Source organism: Alosa sapidissima, unplaced genomic scaffold (genome assembly GCF_018492685.1).
Source record: "Alosa sapidissima isolate fAloSap1 unplaced genomic scaffold, fAloSap1.pri scaffold_48_ctg1, whole genome shotgun sequence".
In the NCBI taxonomy this organism is placed as follows: Eukaryota; Metazoa; Chordata; class Actinopteri; order Clupeiformes; family Clupeidae; genus Alosa; species Alosa sapidissima.
This window is the reverse complement of record NW_024582142.1, coordinates 93,595-103,109: the sequence shown is the minus strand read 5'-3', so window position 1 is coordinate 103,109 and position 9,515 is coordinate 93,595. Positions and strand designations below refer to the sequence as shown.

The following is a 9,515-nucleotide window of genomic DNA, read 5'->3' as shown; positions in this document are numbered from 1 at the left end:
CCCAAAAAGCGTTGCAATATGGCAGTTGAGTGGAGGGACTTGCCTAAAAGGACTTTGGGTATACTTCGTATAGTCCTGCATATCATGTAGACTACGTGCCTCTGCCTTACTGAACAAGGGATTTTTATGTGTATAGATGTTGACCGGTTCTTGTCCCTTTGTGGCCCCTGTCTCAGAAAAATCCTAGAACCACCACTGCCGTAAGTCAGTCAACAGGCTAAACTAAAAATACCGGAGAAATGTCAATAGCGACCTAGCCATTTAACCCTTAAAGGGTTTTGAAGTTCCGCAACAATTGAAGGTTCTAAAATTCTATGTTGAATTCAATGAACCCAGATATTCTTTAGAACGTTCATTTCTCAACATTCCTGTCACACCAGTGTGACGGTACTCCTTTAAGGGTTAAGTGTGATAAAATAAAAGTCTGGTGTTTATGTATGTAACGCTGTATAATTTCATGTATGAAAGTTGTACTGTAGCAGATGTCTCTTTAAGAATTGCGGCCGGCCGTGGCCTTTACAGGAGAATATAGAACGGCCGTCAACGGCCGCTATGGGGTATAGCCATGGGTTTAACCATACTGATACATACAGGGTTGTTGGAATCCCAACCTTATTTCAAAGTCCTTCTGATGTTTTAGCTATAGTTTGCTACCATAACTTAAACTTAACCTCAGTCTTATTTGCTGGTTACAATAACTAGGTCAATAGATTTTCTAGTTCTCGATACTTTGTACAATAAGATTAATATTTTGATACGACAGTCAATGGGTTTGCCATTCTGAGTACCGTTTTGGTCAGTCTATGTTTTTCGGTGGTGAGCGACGCAGAGACAGGCACTGCAAAGCAACCCGACGCAGAACAAAAAAATGGTCACGACGCCGTAGGAGAGGCGGCGTAGCTAAGCTGTTGAGTTGACGAGGAAGCATGTTGAGCACCACCATAATGCTTGGTATCCCCTGTGTCTTTGTCGCTCACCACCATCACTGTATGGCCGAAATGGTATTCTACTCAGAATGGCAAATCCCATAGACTGTCGTGCCAAAATATTAATCTCATTTGCTTGGCCCTTTCTTGCTTGATATTGTACAAAGCATCGAGAAATAGACACAGTAAACCAGCAAATAAGTCTGAGGGATCTGCCAACCATTTTAAGTTAAAAAAAGTTAGAGTTAAGTTAGAAAAACAGTTTTCAAGAACAGCTTCAACTATGTTGAAGCCAGTTCAAATCTGTCTAGGTCAGAATGAGTCAGGTAAAGAGTGTTTTGCACAGTATGTTCCTATTAAACAGACAATTAATTCTCTATTCCATTACCAATCAGTGCATGAACAATATAAGCATGTGTGGGATGGCAAAAACATGGCTGAGAATGTGCTCTTCCAGACTGAGCATCACTGAGCTTGATCCTGTATCAGGATGCATTTGACCCACTAGGATCTGGAAAGAAAAAACAAGATATTTGTGGTGTATCTAACGCTTGCAGATTTAATGCCACATAACAGATCCAGCACTGATCAAATGCAACTTGTTCTTCTCTGATCACGATTTTAAGTATTTTGGTCAAGACTTGGATATGGGAACCCTCGTCAATGACCTTAAAGATCTTGAGCTCAATCTTTCTAATGGAAAGGTCTACAAGAGAACTCAGGTGACAACCTGGGTTCACATAGCATAGAAGGCTTTGTGGAGAACTTCAGCACACTTCTGCAGATATTGTGATATCAGCAGAGAAGCGTTCCATGCAGATCCTCTTATCCAGGTCACAAAACGCACAGTGCAGTCATACAAATGCAGTCATACAATGAGCAGTGAAGGGCAGTCTTACATCTAGTGGAGGTGTTAAAATTTGACTGTGTTTAATACACTCAAATACTCCAGTCAGGGTTGACTCCATGTCTTGGCCACGATCTTTTTGAAGGCTAAAATGTTTAGCTATCTTGAGTTATTCGACGAATAAATCAATTCAAGTATCTTGGTAGGGATGCTAATGACAAACCGTGTGAGGTTAATCCAGGGGACATGCTGTGCAGAATTGGAATTTTCTGAGAATGTTGCCTGTTTTGAGACAAAGTACAAAATCCAGGTGACAACCAAAGTATGGCTGTTGGCCAGATAGCATACCTAAGAGTTCTGATTGATGAATTGCCGAATCTAAACCTTTCCTGACAACCCACTAAAGTCATTATCCTGAGCGCATTCTCCAATATGAGCCACTTATTCGCCTATGGACTTTAAGATTTCAGAGCAAACACACATATTTTAAGCAGTGTTTGAAAAAATTTGGCAATTTTAAGAATCCATGTTCTACTCTTGTAGAGAGACATCAGGCCTTTCTGAGTGCTGGTACCTTCCTCCCTCCATGTGTTTCCGTGGAGAGGGGCACACAGTTTTTCTCAGATGACTACAATGATGTAATCAGAAGTAATTGTTGATGTAATTCAAAAGAAAATAGCCTTTTCTTTTCACGCCAAGATAAGTATATGCCCATTTTGAGCTGCTCACAGACATCAATGTGCCTCGTAGCTTGGAACTCAGTATGGAGGAATGTGGAAGAGCAATCACAGATTACTTCAGGGGTACAAAAGGGCTCATGCTACGTTTTAGACATATGCAGTAGAAAGACCTGTACAAATGGTTACCCATTAAATTTTGAATGCCAAATCTATTTAGCATTTTGACTGTAGCTATTTCAGAAACCTACCCCATTGGCATAGGTTACTCTCAACGACCTGTAGTGTGTTTATATCTTTTCTTCTTTAAAAGCTTATTATGGTAGGCATGATGTACTTGTTCCCTACAGATGTCTGCTACTGCAGCTGACGTTGAGACAACTCTCAGTCTTCCTGCAAGTCCTCGCCTGATACTGCCTGGTATACATACATTTCATTTAGATTCATTTATATATATATTATTGGCCATTTATCTCGAGTTTACAAACGTTTTCACAAGGTAAAATGCATTCCCATGTTGAAGGCCATGAGGGCCGTGTTAATCTCTGAGGGCATCACACCAACATTTGCCACGGGACTTGCAGCTGTGTTTGCAATCTACTACATATTCAACCTTCATTATCAAGTTGAGGCAGCCTGCACTCTGGAATTAATTCAGAGGTAAACCCCTTTTATTCCTTGTCATTATTATATGGATAATTCCAAATTAATGTGTTTGTATTTTTTGCATAAAATGGTATAATTGACAGCAGTGGCGGTTCTAGGATTTTTCTGAGACAGGGGTCACAAAGGGGCCACATTATACACTGAGGGGCCAAGAACCCGTCAACATCCATACACAGAAAATCCCTTGTTCAGTAGTCTACGTGATATGCAGGACTATACGCAGTATACCCAAAGTGATTTTAGGTAAGTCCCTCCACTTAACGGCCATATTGCAACGCTTTTTTGGCACTCATCGGGCATCCTATTTGGCAGAAATGTGCGTGCTCCCTTCACGACACCCTTCACGACACCAATCTTGCTCCAGCGGCAAGTTCACAACACATGATTGGCACGATGTCTTCACATCACACAACATATTTGGCTCAATGTATTCACATGTAGAAGTTTTGCCGAGGAAGGGGTGGGATATGTGTAGACAACGGTCATATTGGCGTTACAAACTAGCCCCATGCATTTCTATGGAGGATTTTTTGAGTGCTGTCCTATAATTTGCATTGAAAACACAATATAAAACTAAAATATATTAGACACTTCAGTGGAAATACACTATTTATTTATACACATATATTTTTTAAACAGAAATCATACATCATCATACCCACATTTTTCGTTCAATTAAACAAGTTTTACTTTAACTCTTTCCCCTTTTGTTGATAAGAGAACCCACTTTCACTGCCAATTTGCGTACATTAAAACAAACACACACACATATAGCATGAGGAAAAACTCTGTGTAATATTTACACAATATTTTCAACGACTATTTTTACAATGGTTTGATTTGGAATGCCACCGTCTTGCTTGTTAGAACAGCCTGATTCTGATTTGAAGACTGACAATGGGTCATTTGAAAGCGTAAAAATTACGGAAGGAGTAGAAAAACACTAAAGATGGAATATTCCTACCATTTGAAGTCTTTGTATCAGAAGTCATTGAGTGGCCTCTTCCTATTTCCGTGCTGCATCTTGCGGAATACCAGTTTAGGAGAGGTTGTACAGAACCATCTGCTCTAGAATGGGAAATGTCTGACGAGAAGAAAATGAAACACGTTTGAGTAACTTCATTGTTATTAACTTTCATAACCTACTGGTTCTAAACCTGGCGTTTCTAAAATGAATGACAAAATATGCTCACTGTAGTTGCAATAGGATATAGCATCATACCATTTTGTAGGGATGTGCCGAGCGAGGCTTTTGAAACAGTGGCGCTTCTACAGCCAAACTGGTTTGATGCTTCGAAGCTTTTGACACACTACTCCACAACGCCATCTGGTGGTAAATAAAAATCCCTACACCAACAATACAGATAAAAGCTCCTTCATAGGCACTATTCTTGACGTTGTTTAGGCTACTAATGTAGGCCTAGCATACTGGCTAAAGATACATTCATATGTGGAACAGATGTTCCCGTAAGAGCCTGATATATACTGGTCAGAGCATGAAGATGTTAGACATTATGTATATAATTCTTTAATGCATTAACAGTTTACTTATTTGGGTGAGTCTCTGCTGTGTTTTGAGACCTGCATGTCGTGTCAGGTGTTACTGTGTTAATGAAATTAAATCAATCAATCAATTGTCGCGAATAGAACATTACAACGCTGTACTTCACCCCAACGATATAGCTAAATGCCTGGGGTGCTTGGAATAGTGGGCTGCAAGCGAGGTGTACTTGCGCCTTCCCGCAGGCTTTAGCGAGGTGTACTTGCACATTCCACTCATTTTCCATGGCACCGTGCGCCTTTACGAATCAACATAAGGCTATATATCACCTGATATTTGGTCTGCCAAATATGCACTAAGGCAAAAGGCATTTATGCGGTATACATAATTAATATCACAACTGACTTTAACGGTCAATATGTCAAACGTGCAGACGTTATGCAATAATATAAATAACATCACTGTTTCTAAGTAATAACAACATTACTGTTTTTATTACAGCTTTATAAACTGTCAAATGGTTTGGGACAACAAAATGCGCATTCTCAATGTAACGAGATTGCCCGGCAGTGTGCATATGATGCACATATTTTCAACAGCAGCCTATGAACAACACCACAAAGGGCAAGCGACAAATCGACTTGACTGAGCCCCTTTTCCCTCAGTCACAAGGCCTTGGAGGACTGTATTAGCCTATTTCTGTCCTGATGTTGCTGATCTATGATCTCAGGCAGGGGGTGTATTTTTCAAAGCCATTATTGCTTAAGTGGTAACCATTTCCGTTGACTGAATATAAGGGAATTTACCTTATATGTTTCGTATAGTACCACATACAGCCACATTTTTCCTCCATTGTACTACAACTAGGAAAGATGATTCACATGACAGGTTACGCTTTAATGTAGGCCAGAATGAAGGCAGAAATGAGTAGGCCAAGTATGCCATACTATTGTAGCCTATGTAGACAACACAAACGTTATAGCTCAACTTCTGTATGCTGTTTTTTTGTATTATTGTTTTAACAAGACTTTGGTTATATGGTCCATTTCGTAAGAGTACCCTATTCATGGCTTTCATAAGTTCCATTATAGGAGTATTAATTAAGCACCATACATTCTAGGCACGTGTGGAAAGGGATCTAATAAAACCCATCAATAGACAAACTATATGATAGCATACCGTGATAGTGTTTACTTTGGCTACATAAGAAGCAACAGCGTCGAATGAAAACGTAGGATGGCCTATTTGATACACAAACAAGCGGTGTACAACGTTAACAAATGGGTTAAATAAAAACAGGAGCATATTTGTTAGCTTTAACTCAAATGTGAATGGTAGAAGCTATTACATACAATGTAATAAATCAATGCAGTCTGCATTCATAATTCTAGGTGCTGTATTTTATACACCTGTGGAACGTGACCTGATGTAAACTTGAACCAGAACGTCAATATCTGTCACGTCTGTAATTACGTTAACGTTCCAGTTAATGCGAGACACGACAAGTATAAAAACATCGTTTTTTTATGCACTGGTCAATTTCGACATTTTTGGCTAATTAATCTTGGCATGTATTCTTTCACACTACTACAACAACAAATCTGATTTACACATTTAGGTGTTTATTTCATTACCTTTTGTCTACTCGCGCCTGAATATTTCTCCTAAATTCACTAAAAGTTAAGTTCTAACGTTTCATGCTGTACCGTGTTGGTGATAGGAAACATATCATGTGTTGGAAAGTTTTCTGCATTATTTCTTGCATGACGTAGTGCAAACTAAATATGGACACTTTCTTTGTATCCGCAACCAATCATAAAAAGTTGGCAGGTGTACAAACAGACAGGCACACACATAAATACACTGTTATCACCACACTGGTCTGATCTGGGTCCTCATTAGAAGTATTGAAGTATGTATTCAGAAGTATGTTTCCTAACTGCATTTAGGAAAAAATCCTATCTTAAGATAGGAATTTGGTCATTACAGAACCATCCTAACTCAAGTATTTCCTAACTTAGGAATCATAACTTAGGATGGCACATACCTTGTCCTAAATGCAAAATAACTGCCAAACTGACTGCAACAGTATTGTTGCTTAGCCTATGACAAAATGATGAACATCACTGTTAGGGACATCATAACGTTTTTTTTTTCACAAAATTAGTTAAGTGAAAACTTAAAAATGTAGGCCTATAAGCTATGTGTTTTAATCATTTACAACATTTATAACAAATAAATATTAATCTTTATTACAGAATATTAGACCTTTTATGTTACTGCTACTAATTAATGTTTTTTGTTTTTCATCCTATACAGCAAATAAATAAATATTGACACACTCTCTTGCATCCTACATAGGCTTAACTCAAGGCCTATTTCTCTGATATTATGGTTTGTCCATCTTGAGCAACCAACTGTCAAAGATTCTTTAGAATACCATCTTTGTAATCTGACATTTTAATCATAGATACAGGCAGTCTCGTATAAATTCTGAGATAAGATAGGACACAGCCATGAGTTTAGGAAGTGCTTCTATAATAGGAATATAGGATTTTTTTTACCTATCTATGAAACTTAATTTAAGATAGGATAAGGACAAGGATATTTTTCTGTAATTAGGCCACTGAAATGATCGCACGTGTGATTCAGAGAAAACGTGCGTACGCCACCCTTCCAGATGTGCCCATTATAAATCACAAATGAACGTCAACTTGTGCTCAGCCGGATTGTTTTAGGTCTCCACCTTGTGTTTACACCCTTGTGTTTATCATTAGCATATGTTTTAATGAAATCAATGGCCTAAAAGATGTAGCTTATGTAAAATTATATATTGAAAACATTGTATAGGCCTAGCCTATGCCATCTGATGTTAAAACTACCCTATATGCATCAGATCGAATAGCTTACCTAATTATGTTTTTTCCAGCAAAGCTTTCTGGAAAGAGATCGTATGCATCCATGTTCATTGTCCTCTACTTCCTTTCATTCCTTCTGCTTGCAGTAATGTCAATAATCAACATTTCGTATGTTTGTAAGTAAGCTAGGCCTACTTTGTAGAAAAAAAAGGGTAGACCTAGCATAGGAAGGAAACACCTACGTTTCCAATATGACCCTGGGGTAATATGCTGATTTAGCCTACAAAACAGAGGACTAAATTATAAGCGTGATATGTCATATAGGCTTAACGTTTCTTTTAGTGTAGGCTATATTTTTGCTGAAAAAGTAGCCTAGTTCGCCGGTCATTTTTCATTCATTCTGCATATCTTTGCGATCATTTTCTTTCAATAATGTCCAATGGCTTAACCCTCTATACCCCAGTGGAATTCTACAACAATGCCCCAGATTCCTGGGAATTCTAAGAGAAAAGGGCATTTTGAGAAACATTTCAAATAACCAAGAATAACTAAAAATCTAATGAAAAGTGTCAATTGTAAGTTTCTTTCAGTTTAAAGATTAGAAATTGCTCTTTAAAATGATATATGATCCATTAAAAATTATATATTCATGTTTCCCATAGACGGCCATAGGCCTACTCACTTACAGTCTCAAAGTTTTTCACTAACAAAAAGTTATAAATACAAGATACTATATGAGTACTGACCAACAACAGGGACTGTTAATCCTGACATGGATTTACGTTTTGTTTTATATGCACATCATGTTATATAATTTATCTAAACTTGATCAGTTGATGATAATGAACCTGTTGCACTCGTTCACTAACCTTCAACCTATCCTGTGCTAACATTACAAGTCTCAGACTAACGTTAACGTTACATCAGTGAAGGTAGCAAATTAGCAGGCTTTTTTGTAATCACGAAGATGACGAGACATTTGCCTACTTGTATACAAATACAATTTCCTGACATCCATAAGCAGAAAACACAACGGTGGTTCCCGCTTTGGTTATTAGTCAACAAAAACTCATTTAGAGAGACATACATAAGTAGTAGTTTGCAATAACTATCTGTAAGTGGGATAACGATAATGTTAGCTTTACTGTACATGCCAGAAAGGGGTAATGTTAATGTTATGTGTTAAGATATAACTGCAAATAAACCTGGCATGGGTTTATCATAAACTTTATTGTTAATTAGGCCATGACCCATCATTGAATTATGCCTATATTTTGCTGGTGCTACTAAACTCAAACTGACTTTCACAGTGACAGCCATACGATTTTTTTTATGCCAGAGAGGCAGCTAAGTCAGTCATGACAAACGGGAGGATGCTAACGTTAAATCTATTACACTTTCATGTTTTTATTTTGTCATTTTCTTACATCAATATGATCGTCACTTACATCAAAACATGGTGGATGCACATCAATACCATCTCATCTAATGAGAAAAGACGCGGACGCTTGTTAGAAGCCATAACTCCAGAGGCACAGTAAGTCCTCAGCCGGTCAGTCAACAGGCTAAACTCAAAAATACCGGAGAAATGTCAATAGCGACCTAGCCATTTAAGTGTGTCAAAATAAAAGTCTGGTTATTTATCCACTAACGCTTGTATTATTTCATGTATGAAGGTTATGTCTCTTTAAGAATTCGCGGCCGTTACAGGAGAATACAGAACGGCCGTCGACGGCCGTTACGGGGTATAGATATATAAACATTGTCCTTTATTGTTTGCTTTAGGCTTACCTTTATATCCTACATTAACTCCGACGCAACACTAAAAATGAAGATGCCCTGCTTTCAGAGGATAACTTCCGTCCCTTGGTTGTGTAGGCTATATATGATATAAAATATGTATAGCTTACAGTCAAATATTACCTTTCTGTTACGAAGTTGGGAGTAGGCCTATGAGTGCAAATTAGGATGTAGGGGAGGCTAAACGCGAGTAAACGCAGTTTATCCACCTCTGACATTTTAGAAATAGAGTTTAGGCCT

At 38.2% G+C, this 9,515-nt stretch overlaps 1 long non-coding RNA gene across 1 annotated transcript; it reads right to left on the bottom strand.

Annotated features, from left to right (window-relative positions):
* Positions 1-3,427: 3,427 nt before the first annotated feature.
* Positions 3,428-9,106, bottom strand: LOC121700852. The gene is made up of 3 exons (XR_006027310.1): positions 8,924-9,106; positions 8,333-8,339; positions 3,428-3,439 (listed from the first exon to the last, which is right to left on the bottom strand). It is a non-coding gene; the product is annotated as an uncharacterized LOC121700852 (long non-coding RNA).
* Positions 9,107-9,515: the final 409 nt, after the last annotated feature.